The sequence below is a fragment of the Rhinopithecus roxellana genome, chromosome 2 (genome assembly GCF_007565055.1).
Source record: "Rhinopithecus roxellana isolate Shanxi Qingling chromosome 2, ASM756505v1, whole genome shotgun sequence".
NCBI classification, from domain to species: Eukaryota; Metazoa; Chordata; class Mammalia; order Primates; family Cercopithecidae; genus Rhinopithecus; species Rhinopithecus roxellana.
Genome location: NC_044550.1, coordinates 101,053,307 through 101,070,999, shown reverse-complemented (window position 1 = coordinate 101,070,999; position 17,693 = coordinate 101,053,307). Strand labels below are relative to the sequence as shown.

At 34.4% G+C, this 17,693-nt stretch overlaps 1 non-coding gene across 1 annotated transcript; it reads right to left on the bottom strand.

The window, feature by feature from the left end:
• Nucleotides 1-12,273: 12,273 nt before the first annotated feature.
• Nucleotides 12,274-12,404, bottom strand: LOC115896270. The gene has a single exon (XR_004056172.1). It is a non-coding gene; the product is annotated as a U6atac minor spliceosomal RNA (small nuclear RNA).
• Between the last annotated feature and the right edge of the window lie 5,289 nt (nucleotides 12,405-17,693).

Below are 17,693 nucleotides of genomic sequence, written 5' to 3'. Positions count from 1 at the left end.
CAAAGATCAGATGGCTGTAGATGTGTGGTATTATTTCTGAGGACTCTGTTCTGTTCCATTGGTCTATATCTCTGTTTTGGTACCAGTACCATGCTGTTTTGGTTACTGTAGCCTTGTAGTATAGTTTGAAGTCAGGTAGCGTGACGCCTCCAGCTTTGTCCTTTTGACTTAGGATTGTCTTGGCAATGCGGGCTCTTTTTTGGTTCCATATGAACTTTAAAGCAGTTTTTTCCAATTCTGTGAAGAAACTCATTGGTAGCTTGATGGGGATGGCATTGAACCTATAAATAACCTTGGGCAGTATGGCCATTTTCACGATATTGATTCTTCCTATCCATGAGCATGGTATGTTCTTCCATTTATTTGTGTCCTCTTTTATTTCACTGAGCAGTGGTTTGTAGTTCTCCTTGAAGAGGTCGTTTACATCCCTTGGTAAGTTGGATTCCTAGGTATTTTATTCTCTTTGAAGCAATTGTGAATGGAAGTTCATTCCTGATTTGGCTCTCTGCTTGTCTGTTACTGTTGTATAAGAATGCTTGTGATTTTTGCACATTAATTTTGTATCCTGAGACTTTGCTGAAGTTGCTTATCAGCTTAAGGAGATTTTGGGCTGAGATGATGGGGTTTTCTAAATATACAATCATGTCATCTGCAAACAGGGACAATTTAACTTCTTCTTTTCCTAACTGAATACCCTTTATCAGGAAACAACAGGTGTTGGAGAGGATGTGGAGAAATAGGAACACTTTTACTGTTGGTGGGATTGTAAACTAGTTCAACCATTATGGAAAACAGTATGGCAATTCCTCAAGGATCTAGAACTAGATGTACCATATGACCCAGCCATCCCACTACTGGGTATATACCCAAAGGATTATAAATTATTCTACTACAAAGACACATGCACACGTCTGTTTATTGCGGCACTATTCACAATAGCAAAGACTTGGAATCAACCCAAATGTCCATCTGTGACAGACCGGATTAAGAAAATGTGGCACATATACACAATGGAATACTATGCAGCCATAAAAAAGGATGAGTTTGCATCCTTTGTAGGGACATGGATGCAGCTGGAAACCATCATTCTTAGCAAACTATCACAAGAAGAGAAAACCAAACACCGCATGTTCTCACTCATAGGTGGGAACTGAACAATGAGATCACTTGGACTTGGGAAGGGGAACATCACACACTGGGGCCTATCATGGGGAGGGGGGATGGGGGAGGGATTGCATTGGGGAGTTATACATGATATAAATGATGAATTGATGGGTGCTGACGAGTTGATGGGTGCAGCACACCAACATGGCACAAGTATACATATGTAACAAACCTGCATGTTATGCACATGTACCCTAGAACTTAAAGTATAATTAAAAATAAATAAATAAATAAAAAAGAAAAAAAAAAAAGAAACTAGCCAGGCGAGGTGGCGGGCTGCCCGTGGTCCCAGCTGCTCAGGAGGCTGAGGCAGGAGAATGGTGTGAACCCGGGAGGCGGAGCTTGCAGTGAGCTGAGATCTGGCCACTGCACTCCAGCCTGGGCAACAGAGCGAGACTCCGTCTCAAAAAAAAAAAAGAAAGAAAGAAAGAAAACTAATTATTTTAGCTAGTATTTATAAAGATTTAGACAAGAGCAGATAGTATATCTCTTAAATTAAGTATGTGAAATTTTATGCTAAAAGGTCATTAAGTGGAGCTAGCCTAGAGTACTTACATGTAAAGAAGTGAATTTAGGAGCAGATAAACCTTGTAGAATTTTTTTTAAAGACAAACTTTACAGTCCAAGAAAGATAAATGAAGAGTTATAGAGTAGATTTAGTATAATCAAATAATGATGGAAAATTATTATTAAAAACATATAGTCAGACATGGTAAAGCTGGATCACAGCAAAATTAATTGTATGCTATGTTTTAAGTTACCTTATCTCAATGCTTCTTCCAAAATCATCTGGCATGCTTTTCCGTAACAGAAACCCATTTTCTCACTTGTATCATAACCTTTTTTAAGCCACAACCTAGGATTATTGGCACAACCTTGTGGTTTTAAATCAAAGTTTTAAAGCTTTTCTTACTGTTATTTATAGTTTATGCTTTATTTCACTTGTTGAACAATTTTGTCTTTTGAGTTAGAAGTTTATTTATTTACCTTTTTGTCATAATGGTTTCCTACGGTTACATATACAGTCTTATGTCCAGTTAAGAGGTTGGTATTCAAAAAGTACTCTAGGCTGGGCATAGTGGCTCACACATGTAATCCCAACACTTTGGGAGGCCAAGGCGTGTGGATCACGAAGTCAGGAGTTCAAGACCAGCCTGGCCAAGATGCTGAAACCCCATCTCTACTAAAAATATAAAAATTAGCCAAGTGTGGTGGCAGGTGCCTGTAGTCTCAGCTACTTGGGAGCCTAAGGCAGAAGAATTGCTTGAACCCAGGAGGCGGAGGTTGCAGTGAGCCAAGATTGCACCACTGCGCTCTAGCCTGGGTGACAGAGTGAGACACCCTCTCAAATAAAAAAATTAAAAAAAAAAAAAGTACTCTACCACGTTCAAACTATGAGACCTGAGGTGAGTCATTTAACCTTTATCACCCACAAAATTAGTATGATAATACTTACTTCATGAGATCACTTCAGAGGTTCAACAACAGAAAGTACAAAAGAACATATAGCACAATTCCTGGTGTATATCAAGTTGTGATGATGATTATTATCATTTTTAGATTTCATGAAATTCCAACATTTTAGATACTATCATTTTGACCTGTAAAATCAACCCTGTTTAAAGTGCCTTTTGAAAAAGATGCTCTGTTTACCTATAAATTGTTTCTTCAGCAGACTGGTAGAGAACGTGGCTTCACATCCTCTTCAAAGCTTTCTTTCTTATTGCACTTAGTCTAGTAATAAGTCTGTCTTTGACACGTCTTGCCCCTCATGGGAATTCAAAACTGTTATCCAAATGACTGGTGACTGTTATTCTATCCCCCGTTATACTCCTCTTTATAGTCCAGTACTATCTGACAATAACCAACACCTGTATAAACTACCAGGCAAGAAAACTCGCCATCATTTTCTTCAGCTCATCATACCCCAAGTTGATTGCACTAATATTCCCTCCTAATATATCTTGAAAACAATCTTGATAAAGATTCTTAATATATCTTTTATATCAAATATATGTTATAATATCTTGAAAATAAATAAAGAATAGTGTTTGGCACATTAGTGAAATCTGGAAGGAGGGAAATTATTGAAGCTTTATTTAAATCAGTATATTCAAGATATATCAGGGCAGATGTCAGCAGCACTGTAGTTCTTCAATATTCCCAAATCCACCCACAAAATCTGACAAAGCAACTAACCCAAGAAATGTACCGAAAACACTTGAAACAAAACTAAGTAAGAAAGTGTCATTGTGAAACCTAAAGTATGACAAACTGCCAATAGCAGCAACACTATATACTCTCAGAAAGTGTGTAGGAAGGGTAAAAAAAATAGGAAGACAAAGGAAAAAAACCCTGAAAACCTAAGAACACCCAAACTGCCAAAATTATTAACAAAAATGGTCAATAGGACAATCTGAGATGAACAGCTGAAATTAAGAGAAGCCTTTTAAAGCATAAACTTGCAGGTAAGAGCAACTGTACTTCTGTAATGTTTGATTGTATTGGAGGGTTGCACACCTTGTGAATTCTTGGAATTAACTACCTGTAATCTTTATTAGGATAAAGCAAGATTTTGGATAGTGAAATACCCAGGTAATAGGACAGAAACTCTAGGCAGAAAGAAAGGAGAATTTCCAACAAAAATTGGAGAAGAGAATACTCAAAAGATGTGAAAAAGCTCAAAGCCACTCACGTGTCAGAAAAAAAACTGTGGCTCATAGTGGATATTAGCTCAGAACTGTGGAGATAGGAATAGTAACCTGGCAGATCCTTTTCTCCAAGAATTATGAGAAAATTAATCACAATTTAACATGAACAATAGAAAATATTGCAATTAAATCACATAAAAAGCTGCCTCTTAAGTGTAGAGTAAAGGTAATAACATTCCTACAGAGATTATTTCTGGATTCTGAAGGAGCCCCAGAAAGACTTATCCACACATAGTTTAAAAACTGTTATCTAATATTTCAAAAAGAAAAAGAAATAAAAAACTAAAAGTAGAGAATACTGGAGGCTATGAAAGAATAGCAAGAATCCAACTTAGATAAATTCAGAAATGAGATATTTGAAGAAAAGGAAATTGTGAAGAGATTAGACAGAACTCATAAAAGAATTACAAATAAAATTTCAAAACCAACATTTCAAAAATAAAGATTAGTTTAAAAAACCCCAAAATGAATGAATGAATGAATTTAATACCTTCATTTAATAGAAACTGGAAAAGACAAAAATTAAAAATAATGAAAATAAACATGAGATTAAAAATATATTTTAGAGAAAGTGAGAAGTATGAAACCTAGCCAGGAAAGTACACCACAGGGCACAGAAGGTCAAATGCAACAAACAATAGAAACAATATAGAATCTGATGTAAACTGGCCTGAAATAAGAGTAGGCTTAATTTGATTCTGTGTACTTATATGAATTGTTCTCCAAGATACGTTACTAAGATAAAAGACCTAGGTGTAAAAACAAATCTATGTGTATATATTATAAATTATCCATATGCTATTCATATATACATGCAAATATGTATGCCATATATATGTGTGTGTGTATATATATATATATGCTTGAATTACATGTAAAATGTAATGAATCAGATTAGTAAAATGTTACAGATAGAATAGGCAAAGACTGGAAAAAATAAGTATAGAAAATAGGGATTTCTTAGTATATTTCATTTTGCAAATTTGACTTCAGAAATATAAAAATGTTTCAACTAATTATTTAAAAAATGATAAAAATGGAAGAAAGCAAACTCTAAACCCAGAAATCAACATGAAATGTATCTAACTAAAATTTGAATTGATTCCAAAATGATACAGAAAAGTTAATTATACATGTGTTTAAAACAAAACAACTTAATAATACCCTAAGTATAAAAATAACTGCACTGGACTCAATAATTATATGCCACAATATTTATATTATTATTTTGAAATAGTAGCTATATATGCAGAAATAAAATGATCTATCTGTGTGTGTGTATATATATATATATAATATATATATGGGGATAATATTTTCATGGTTTATACATTCCAGTTTGCATTAAAAGAAATAAGATTTACATGAAGAAACTGATGATTCCAAGCCCAGGATAGAAAACGTAAGATGTAAATTTGGAACTTTATATTCCACCACAGAGCTAAGAAACTACCTATATAAGAGTGCAAGAGTGCTCAGATTGTATCAAAAACAATCTAGAGCTCACTTGAAGAACTTCCTATTGGCCAAACATAAAAGAATAATGGTTTCAATGGATTACAGCACATCAGATTTGTTGAAGTCTGAGTACAAAAGGAAACATCACTACCAACAAAAATGTATTTATAATTTTAAAAACAAAATTTTTTTAACTTTTAAGCAATATTAAGGGGAAAAAACATTATTTTAAGACATGGAAAATGATAATTGAAGAATGAGTAAGTATTTGAAGCTATTAGAAAATAACTTATTTACACACTTCTTATGAAATAATAGATTTGGGTCTGTATAGTTAGTGGGTGATAACATTCCAAAAGGAAAGAGAGGAAGAAAAATATGGAGGGATGAAACATATGAAATATAGAAAAAGCAATTATAAAAGGGAAGTCTACCGCAATATACATCAATATTGAAAAAGAAGAAATACCTCAAATAAACAACCTACCATTTCATCTTAAGAAACTAGAAAACCAAGAACAAACTATGCTCAAAGTTAGTAGAGGAAGAAACTAATGAAGATGAGAGCAGAAATAAATGAAAAAGAGAACACAAAAACAATAGAAAAGATCAATAAAACTGAGTTAATTTTTAAAAGATAAATAGAATAACGAATTTTAACCAGAATAACTATAAAGAGAGAACACCCATATTAATAAAACCAGAAATAAAACAGAAAACATTACAACTGATGAAACAAAAATGCGGAAGATCATAAGAGATGATTATAAATAATTATAGGTCAACAAATTGGATAACTTAGAAGAAATAGATAAATTATCTCATGCATAAACCTACCAAGACAGAATTAAATAGATACAGAAAATCTAAATGAACCAATGACAAGTAAGGAAACTCAATCAGTAATAAGAAAATATTGATAGAATTTAGCAGTGAAGCCATCAAGTTCTGGGCTTTTTGTTGTTGGTAAATTTTATATTTTTATATACAGAAAGGAATATAATTCAGGCACTTAAATAAGGCTGAGCTCTCATTTATGATAACATAGATGAACATGGAGGACATTCTGTTAAGTGAAAGACAAATACACTCATAGATGGAATCTAAAAATGTATCTCACAGAAGAGTGGAATGGTGGTTACCAGGAGCTGGGGTGGTTTGGTGGTTTTGACAGGGAGATGTTCTTCAAAGGATACGAAATTTGTCTTTGTCTAACAATAAAAGAAATACATTCAAGAGTTCTATTGTACCACATAGTAACTATAGGTAATACTGTATCATATTATTGGAAAATGCTTAGAGAGTGGATGTAGAGTATTCTGTCAGAAAATGTGATAATTATGTGATTGATGCATATGTTAATTATATAGATTTAGTCATCCTGCAATGTATATATACACTTCAATAGTGTAATGTTTTGAAGTGTGCATAATAAATACATACAATTATCTCTGTAAATTTAAAAATACTAAATTTAAATTACTAAAAGGGTGAGTCATTTTCAGGACATCTGAATTCCTTTAGATTTTCATCTTTCATTATTATTATGTTTTAAAAAGTGGCATAAAGATCTAAACCTATTAAAATTTAAACTAATTTTTATAAACAAGCTTTATTCTATTTCCTATTCTATAAGCAAAATCATATCTGATGACAGACTGAGAGCGGAATTTATATATGATATTTTTATCTTACATATTTTCTTCCTTTCCTCATACTGATATTCTGCTGATTCTTAGTCCTAAATCTTTGATTCTTGGAATAGCAGGTGTCATAAATGTCTGTTTCAAGGCATATCAGTCATGTTTCAACATTCAGATGAAAGAGACAGAGAAATTTTCAGTTCGTGTTTTTTACCATTTTATAATTGCAGAAAATATTTTTCGATTCTCAAACATTTTTCTGAATGATATTGATCAACACTGTAAATCACTGACCTGCTTGAAAACTGTATCAAATTTTCTGTTACTAATGAGAAAATTTAATTAAGATAGACACAGAACAATATAGAGTTTAGACATTGTAGAGCTTTATTATCAGTGCTGTTGATCTCTATTTGTATTTTAATATTTGATTACATAAAATATTGTTTTAAAGTATAAACAAAATCAGCTAATACAGTTAATATCATCAGCTAATACAGAAAATATCATGAAAAACTGTTCACTTTTTGTGTTATCTACCATCTTTAGCACTTCAGAAGAGTTTTGGTGTTAAGGCTGAACTGGGACGAGTAAAAATGAGATTGGAGGTGTTTATATTCTAATTCTTTCTTCTTTAAAAGATTTTGTATCTGTGGGAATGATGTATTTCTTGAATGTTTGTAAGAGCTCACCTATCGAATCATCAGAGTTGATTTATTTGTAGGATGACATAATAAATGATTCAATATATTTCATTATTATAGGTTATTTTAGATGTCTTTTCATGTCAATTTTTGTAAATTTTAGGACGTCTTTTCATGACAATTTTTGTAAATTAAGTATTTCCTAGGAATCTGTTCATGTAAAATTTTACATTTATATTAAATTCTTAATGAATTTTATTAACTGTGGTAATTATACAGTCAATAAAATAGTTTAAGAAATTTAAATATTATGCCTTCCTTTTAAATTCCTTAAACTATTTTTTCGTAGTTCAATCTGACCAGAATTTTTTTTAATTTAATAAATCTTCAATTTAGTTTTTTTCTCTCTTTATATGCTTCCTATTTTATATAATTCTACTCTGATCCTTATTATTATTTTAATTCTACTTTGGATTTATTCTGTTTTTTTGTTTTGTTATTTTCTAATTCATGAGTAGATACATGTAACATAGATTATCTGGCTTTTTGTTCTTAAAAATGTACAGCCATATATTTTTTGAAAATATGGTTTTGCTGCAGTCTACAAATTTGATGTAAAGTTCTCTCATTTTCAAATCTTAAAATTTTGAAATTATATCATAGTTTTTAAAGGTGAGACATGTAAACTAGTGTTCAATGTATAATTTTATAATTAATTTAACTTTTAAATTTACATTCTGATAAAAATGTGCTCAAATATTAAAATATATTGAGAGACTTTAGGGCTGAATATCTGTGTAAATGGTCTTTGAAAACCATTTTTAAATTTGTATTAGCAATGTTAATATATGCCAATTAAGGTAAACCAGTTAATTTTGCTGAACAAATATTTTCTACCTTTAAAAGGTTTTGTGCTGCTCATGACAAATCAATCAATACAAGAGACATTTTGAAATGCACTATGATCATGGATTTAGCAATCTTGCCCTGTAGTTCTATCAATGTTTAGGTCACCATTTTATCCACTTTTACACATAACGTATTATAATATAGGTCATTTTATGTACCATTTTGAGTAAAAGAACACTGTTAGTCATTATGTTCATTACTAATAAATTACTATTTGATTGATAATGGCTATTAATTATTACATATCACATTTATGTATACATAAAAAGAATAACATAAACCTAATAAATTAAGTATAACTAATTCTTAAATACTTTGAACCTCATTTTTCACATCATCAATGTTTATTTTTCCATTTCACATTCACCTGTGAAGTATTGCACAGTATTTTGGAATATGGTAATGAAGTATTTATTAGAATAGTACAACATTAATGTCTGAAGGAACATTTCAAACCACTGACACTCATTCTTCCAGTTGGGATAATGACAATTTACTGTGACAACAGGAGATTTTTCAGACAATTGTGACTTGTGTTACTTCTTCAATGGTTCTTAGAGGGTTTCTGAACTGGAACCTCAAGGGGTTTCGAGGTGCCCGTTTATGCCAACAGGATAAAGGATTGATAAGGTTTTGGCTGTGTCCCCACCCAAATCTCTTCTTGAATTCCCACATCTTATAGGAGGGACCTGGTGGGAGGTAATTGAATCATCAGAACACATCTTTCCTATGCTGCTCTTGTGATAGTGAATAAGTCTCAGGAGATCTGATGGTTTTAAAAAGAGTGGTTCCCCGCACAAGCTCTTTTCTCTTATCTGTAGCCATGTAGCCATGTGAGATGTGCCTTTCACCTTCTGCCATGATCGTGAGGCCTCCCCGCCATGTGAAACTGTGAGTCCATCAAAACTTTCTTTTGTAAATTGCCCAGTCTCGGGTATGTCTTTAACAGCAATGTGAAAACGGACTAATACCGTAAATTGGTACCAGGAGAGTAGTGTGTTGCTGAAAAGATACCCAAGAATGTGGAAGCAACTTTGTAACTGGGTAACAGGCAGAGATTAGAACAGTTCAGAGGGCTCAGATGAAGACAGAAAAATGTGGGAAACTTTGGAAATCCCTAGAGACTTGTTGAACAGCTTTGATCAAAAGGCTGATAATAATATGGACAAAGAAACCCAGGCTGAGGTGGTCTCAGACGGAGATGAGGAACTTGTTGGAAACTGGAGCAAAGGTGACTCCTGTAATGTTTTGGTAGAGACATTGATGGCATTTTGCCCCTGCCCTAGAGATCTGTGGAACTTTGAACTGGAGAGAGATGATTTAGAGTATCTGGTGGAAGAAATTTCTAGGCAGCAAAACACTCAAGAGGTGACTTGGGTGCTGTTAAAGGCATTTAGTTTTATCAGGGAAGTAGAGCATAAAAGTTTGGACAAAGTGATAGAAAAGAAAATCCAATTTTCTGAGGAGAAATTCAAGCTGGTTGCAGAAATTTGCATAAGTAACAAGGAGGCAAAGGAATGTTAATCAATAAAACAATGGGGAAAATGTCTCCAGGGCATGTCAGAGGTCTTCACAGCAGCCCCTTCTATCACAAGCCCAGAGGAGAAAGAGGTTTTGTGGGCCAGGACCAGCATCCCTGTGCTGTATGCAGCCTAGAGACTGGGGGCCCAGACACTCCAGCCATGGCTGAAAGGGGCCAATGTAGACCTCAGGCCATGGGTTCAGAGAGTGCAAGCCCCAAGCCTTGGCTGTTTCCACATGGTGTTGAACCTGTGAATCCATAGAAGTCCAGAATTAGGGTTTAGGAACCTCCACCTGGATTTCAGAGGATGTATGAAAACTCCTGGATGCCCAGGTAGAAGTTTGTTGCAGGGGTAGGGTCCTCATGGAGAACCTTCGCTAGGACAGTGCAAAAGAAATTGTGGGGTTGGAGCCCCCACACAGAATACCTATTGGGTCACTGCCTAGTGGAGCTCTGAGAAGAGGCCACCATCCTCCAGACCCTAGAATCACAGATCCACTAACAGCTTGCACTGTGTGCCTGGAAAAGCCTCAGACACTCAACACCAGGCCATGAAAGCAGCTGGGAGGGAGGCTGAACCCTGCAAAGCCACAGGAACAGAGCTGTTCAAGACTATGGGAGCCCACCTTTTGCATCAGTGTGACCTGGATGTGAGACATGGAATCAAAGGAGATCGTTTTGGAGCTTTAAGATTTGACTGCCCTGCTGGATTTCAGACTTGCATGGGGTCTGTAGTCCCTTTGTTTTGGCCAATTCCTCCCATTTGGAATGGCTGTATTCACCCAATGCCTGGTACCCCCATTGTATCTACGAAATAACTAACTTTGCTTTTGATATGACAAACTCATAGGCAGAAGAGACTTCCTTTTCTCAGATGAGACTTTGGACTAAAGTGGGTTAAGACTTTGGGGGACTATTAGGAAGTCATGATTAATTTTGAAATGTGAGGATATGAGATTTAGAAGGGCCAGGGGCAGAATGATGTAGTTTGATTGTGTCCCTACCCAAATCTCATCTTGAATTCCCACTGTTGTGGCAAGGACCCAGTGGGAGGTAATTGAGTCATGGGGCTGAGTCTTTCCTGTGCTGTTCTTGTGATAGTGAATATATCTCATGAGATCTGATGGTTTTAAAAAGGAAAGATTCCCTGCACAAGCTCATTTTTCTTCTCTGCCACCACGTGAGATGTGCTTTTCACTTTCCGCCGTAAATGTGAGGCCTCCCTAGCCAAGTGGAACTGTAAGTCCTTTAAACCTCTTTCCTTTGTAAATTGCCCAATCTCAGGTTTGTCTTTATCAGCAGTGTGAAAATGTACTAATACAAGGATTAAGTTTACATACAGTCTAATAATGACATCTTTGTCATGATTGCTCCCTGGTCCCAAGCAATTATGAAGTGCCATAGATATTGAAATTCATCCTTATTGTAGAGGTGTTAAAGTGTGTAATAATACGTATCTTTTAAGTTATTGAAATATGCTGTTTAAGGCTAGTCTATTAGGTATGTTCAAATATATAAATGTATATTCCTTGTGGTTTTAAAATTTTATCATAAGAATAGATTCCTTTCTCCCTTTCTCTCTATCTTGAGCTTTCTTTTGGCTAATATTGACTCGTTATATGTTTTCCCTCCATTATTGTGAAAATTTATCTCTATATCTTAGGTTAGAGGTTGTCAACTGTGGTCTGCAGGCCAATTTTGGCCCATTTCCTGTGTTTTAAATGAAATATTATTGAGACATAGCCATGCTCATTCATGTGTATATGGCCTATGTCTGCTTTCATGCTCCAGCAACCAAGTTGAATAGTTGCTACTGAAATCACATGGCCCATAAAGCCAAATATATTTATTATTTGACCGTTTACAGAAAAACTTTGCCATCCTCTGTCTTTGGCCCATCTTTATATTTTAGATGTGAATATCGTTTGTAAAAATATAATTTATTTATTTAAAGATCCACAGACAAATTTTATGATGTTATTGAATACCTCAAACTGCAGTAGTTACAGTGTACTGCTTACACATCTGTTAATTCATATGCATATTTTTAACATATAAACTATTAGTGCATTTCCATTTATGTTGTAGGAAAATACTTTTTCTGTAGGGAATATATCATAAGAGTGATTCTTTATATTTTAAGAGCTCATTTTATTTTTTTATTTTTAAGTTATTACTTTATTTGATATTTGAAGTACTGCTTAGAAACACCTCAAGTTGTGAAAAAATTGAGGCTGAGAGAAGTTAACTGTTTTTTCTTAAGCTATACAATATTCAAGACCCAAGATAGGCTCAAGAGCCTCTTCTAGGGTTGGCCAGGGGAATGCTAACCTTCTCTCCTTTCATGTGACACAAAATACAATTTTAAATGAAATTCTAGAAGCTCTCACTTTGTTTTTGTCTATTTCTGTTTATTAGGATATATTTGCCCTGACTTTTACCATTTTACTTTTAAACTTCTATTTGTCTCAATTTAAATGTTTCTTTTCCTTCCTGGCTTGCTTATTTGATGAGTTTTTCTATTTGTTAGTTTTTTTCTTACTAAGTATTTTCTCCTTTGCTATTTAGAAAATTATTTCTATTCTTTCCATTTTTGCCATTAAATTTTTCAATTGCGAACTCAAGTTATTAAATGCAAAGCAATATTTTAATCCCTCTACTGTTATATACAAGGACACTAGAACACTTAATTCTGATAATTCTGTTCCTCCTTAATAACCTAATAATCTCCAATGTTTTAAGGCTAATTTCTATTTAATACCTTAATTTAGAAATTATCTGCATAACATTTAATAAAGATGCTGTTTGTTCAGATTTATCTACACATTAACTGTTTCATTATCTTTTTGCTTATTTATTGTTTGTTTCCATTTTTGGATTTACTTCTAGGGTAATTTCTCATCTTGTCTGAGAAATTAGAAGTTGGTTTAGCAAAGATATGTTAGTAATAAGCTTTTTCAAAGTTTTTCTTTTGCTTTGTTTTTACTCATATTTGCTTTCTATTTTATACTAGTATATAAAATAGAAATTATATAATAGTACATAAATATATGTTAAATATATATGCTAGCAAATAAATATACTGATATTTTATATACTACTATATAAAATAGATATTAGTATATACTAGTATATACTAATAAAGATATATCTGCTGTATACCCAGTCCTCAGCTGACACCTGTTTCTTTAAGCATCTTAAGATATTTTTGTTGTTGCTTCAGAGAAGTATCCTGTCAATCATTCATTGACTTGTAAATTTTCTATCTGTCCTTGCCATCTGCTTTTAAAACTTTGTCTATATCCCTGGTGATAGGGCATTTCACTCCAATGTACATTTATTTATTTATTTATTTATTTATTTATTTATTTATTTATGTATTTTACTTAGCCTGATAAGTATATATTGAACTTGCTGTATCCATGGGGTCACTCTTTTATCAACTCTAAAATTAGTAGCTATTATTTTTGCCTGTATTATTTCTCCAAAATATTCTGTAACCCATCTTCTTGGAATTTAAAGTAGACATATGTTAGAACTTTTCATTTTAGCCATCATATTACTTACTTTTTCTTTCAAATGTTTAACATTTTAAATTTCTCTTTTCCATGATTATTGTCTACAGATCTAATTTTATTTGTATTTATTTATTTATTTTTTCGAGACAGAGTCTCTCTCTGTTGCCTAGGCTGGAGTGCAATGGCATGATCTCGGCTCACTGCAACTTCTGCCTTCCGAGTTCAAGCAATTCTCTGCCTCAGCATCCCGAGTAGATGGGATTACAGGTGCCCGTCACCACGCCTGGCTAATTTTTTTTGTATTTTTAGTAGAGACGGGTTTCAGCATCTTGGCCAAGCTGGTCTTGAACTCCTGACTCGTGATCCACCTGCCTCCGCCTCCCAAAATGCTGGGATTACAGGCGGGAGCCACAGCACCCAGCCGTACTAAAATCTAATTTGAGTCCACTAATTCTCTCATGATTCTCTAATTAGCTGCTGAGAAAAAATTTCATCGTTCAATTTTTAAGAGTAAAAGACATATTTTCCTGTTAAAAATTCTTTGTTGTCTGTTTGAAAACAATTTCCTGATTAATACTTTTTTGGGAAATTAACTATGCTGTTCAATTCAAATGTATTATTCTATATTATGTGTCAAATAATTCTAATATATAAAATCTTTTGTAGTCCAAATACATTTGATGCTTATACTGACTTTGATTCATAGTAGCTCATTTCCTTATCTTTTAGTAATCCTTGATTATGAGCTAATTTTTTAAAATTTTACTCCGTAGAAATTCAGAGAAGCAGAATTGTGGATTTTTTTTTTCCAGAATGAAATTTGATGTGCGACAAATGTATCATCACAAACTTGGCGCTACTAGACACCTACGGGACAATTTTGCTTTCAAGGTTTGTGTTTCAACATGAAATGTAAAAGTAAGCTGTTCAAACTTGCTGCTAGTTTAAGAATTAATTTCAGGATCTTTGTGTGAACTGGGACATTTGCATTCAAAGTTTGTATATGAGGTTTGTTATTGACAATGATAAAGAGTAAGTCCAAATATTCATTACAAAGTGAATTTTCTTCAGGATTTAGCTAACGATCTTCAGTGCACGTGTTCCACACTGCCACTAGAATTAGAAATTTCTATGTACATGCAGAAAGCTGTATTTCCCCGATCACCAAGATAAAAAAAAAAAAAAAGAGTATCCATAATCCTCTTTTACATAAGAAGATATATTTTTATAGTCCCCCACTGCATCCCATCCCCACATGCATTCCCACAATCATGGTGTATAAACTATAAGATCTCTGCCAATTCTGATGAGGTGGAATAATACCAGGGCCAAAGACTTCTTGCTATTTTCCCTTATTTCAGCTGTAGTTCCCAGTACCTCAGAAAGATGAATGGAGAGGATGGAAAAGAGCTGAATCTGGCAGATACAGTGGCTGAGCAGTGGAGAATCACATTAAATGGTCGTTTTGCTTTCCGTTTTTCTTTCATTTATTTTAAAAATTGAGTATTAAGCATGGTTTTGTAATAACAATAGGGAGAGATGTTAAGAAAGTAGGCAGGGCTAATATGCCAACTAAGATGGATTCTTAATATATTAGAGAATCTTTTCTTAATCTATCTTACTTAGTTTTGTTTAGATGATATTTAACGTATGTTTAATAAACTCCCTGTACCAATACCTCCATGAGTGTTTCTGGTTCTTATTTTCTGTGATAACCACATTTTAGCTGTCCTTCAATGCCAAGTATAATTTTATCCAATGTATTGTCTCAATTAATTTTATCTCTTTTCTACATATAAAATCTGTTTGGCCATTAAACTTAGAATACTAATCAAGAGATATTATCTACAGGATTCCATTGTATATAAATGGATAAAACCAACTGTGAATTAGAGACGACTCCGCACATGAATTATCTGTAAATCTCTCATTTCTTTAATTTTTTTAAACAGTAAATGTGGAAATAACTCACTCATTTGATTGATTTTATAATGTCACCTGCAATAGTTTCATCTTTTTTTCTTCCTCTGATGAAAGCTTTAATAAGCAGCGAAGAGGTAAAAAAAAATTTTGGAGAAAGTAAGGGTCTTATTCCTGGGATGACTGACATTTTTAATTTATATCTTTAGGAGTATGCTCATTTTAGAATATTATACTTGAAAATAAATAGAATAAAAAATGATCTAAGTCATTTTATGTAGATGGGTGAAAATGACTGTACATTTTATTTTATTGATTAATTTTATTTTTAATTGACTTTTTGCTTTACTCTTGTTAAAGAGGAACACACGGCCGGGCGCGGTGGCTCAAGCCTGTAATCCCAGCACTTTGGGAGGCAGAGATGGGCGGATCACGAGGTCAGGAGATCGAGACCATTCTGGCTAACACGGTGAAACCCCGTCTCTACTAAAAAATACAAAAAACTAGCCGGGCGAGGTGGCGGGCGCCTGTAGTCCCAGCTACTGCGGAGGCTGAGGCAGGAGAATGGGGTAAACCTGGGAGGCGGAGCTTGCAGTGAGCGGAGATCGGCCACTGCACTCCAGCCCGGGCGACAGAGCCAGACTCCGTCACAAAAAAAAAAAAAAAAAAAAAAGGAACACACATAATTATTTTAAATAATAATGGCCCACTATTTATTAAAGTTAAGTGAATTACTCTAGTGTTTAGAATATTAAGCTAGTGGGAGTGGCTGTTTTCCTGTTAAATTGGTCAAGATTAATGCAATACTATCCAAAGATACACAACTACTTATTTTTCTTTTGTTTTTCTGCAAGTAATTTTAAATTTTCTAGAATATCTGTAGTTTTTTCTAGTTTTGTTTCAAGGTTTCTCTCCAGAGAGTGGTCATAAGCGGTAGCCCTGACATGACCAAGAATCGAAGGAATTTTGTTTTGGATGTTTACAATAAGCCTTTCATAGGATACTTCTTTAACCTAAATGTCTGATCTGTGACAGATGTCCTCTCACAGGAAACTTGTTTATATTGGCAGATGTCCTTGTAACTCTTGTCGGACCTGAATCCAGTTTGTTCCTACAAAGACAGCCACTCTCTAAGACAGTCCCAACTGGGACAGTAGTTAGGTTTAGGTCTTGGACAGGCAAGACACAAAAGAGGCAGCTCCCCAAAATACATGAGATAACAGAAGCAGTGTATTACCTATGGACCCCTGAGAGAAGAGGGATACCAGTGAGTTAAAGATAACTCTTTGTTTCCTCTTTCAAAGAATCTGTTTCGGATTAATTCAGGTATTAGGGTAAATACTAAATTATTTTTAAAGTTTCAACTTCCTGTTAGAGCTTTTTCTGTCCTCTCTCAAATGGCCTTGTCTCCTCTCTCTCTCTCTCTTTCCATGATGTTATCTGTCTTCAGGAGCAAAGTAATTTATGCCTATATTGGGATTCTCTATAGTTCTGGTCTTTTACTGCATGCTTTAAACTGTCTGCCAATGCGTGGCTCATCTGGTCTGCTCTTGAGCATGCTGTGCTGGTGTGTTCTGTGGTGTCACTGGATCTCTGTGTTTCTTTGGATTTTGTAAAATTGATATTTGCCACACCCTGGAGCTGTAGAATGCACCGGAATGCAACATCCAGATTCCTATCCAGGCTTCTTCTTTGCACTTGTCCATAAGCACTTCCAGGTGGCTAGGGGAATCTGGTCACTTTCTTCCCACCATACCACAGTGTACAGGGAAGTTTCTCTCTTGGGTCTCCACTAGTTATGGCTATTCTGTTATCCATTAGTCATGGCTATCCTGTTACAAAAGTGTGTCTGCTATATTGGATATGGCGCCAAGTGAAAAGTGTGGGGTCACTGACTATTATACCCTCCCATAATCAATGACCAGTGGTCCACTAGCCGTGATGTTCTTGGAATCCTTCAAATTATGATGTCTTTTCTATTAGAGAGTCTGTCTTTCCATTCCAAAACCTGAACTGTGATGCAAGGAAATAGGAAGTGCTGGGTGTACTAAAAGGGCACCAGTCTTTGGAAGAATGAGGCAGGTGGATCACAAGGTCAAGAGATCGAGACCTTGCAGCTGGAAACCATCATTCTCAGCAAACTATCGCAAGAATAGAAAACCAAACACGGCATGTTGTCACTCGTAGGTGGGAACTGAACAATG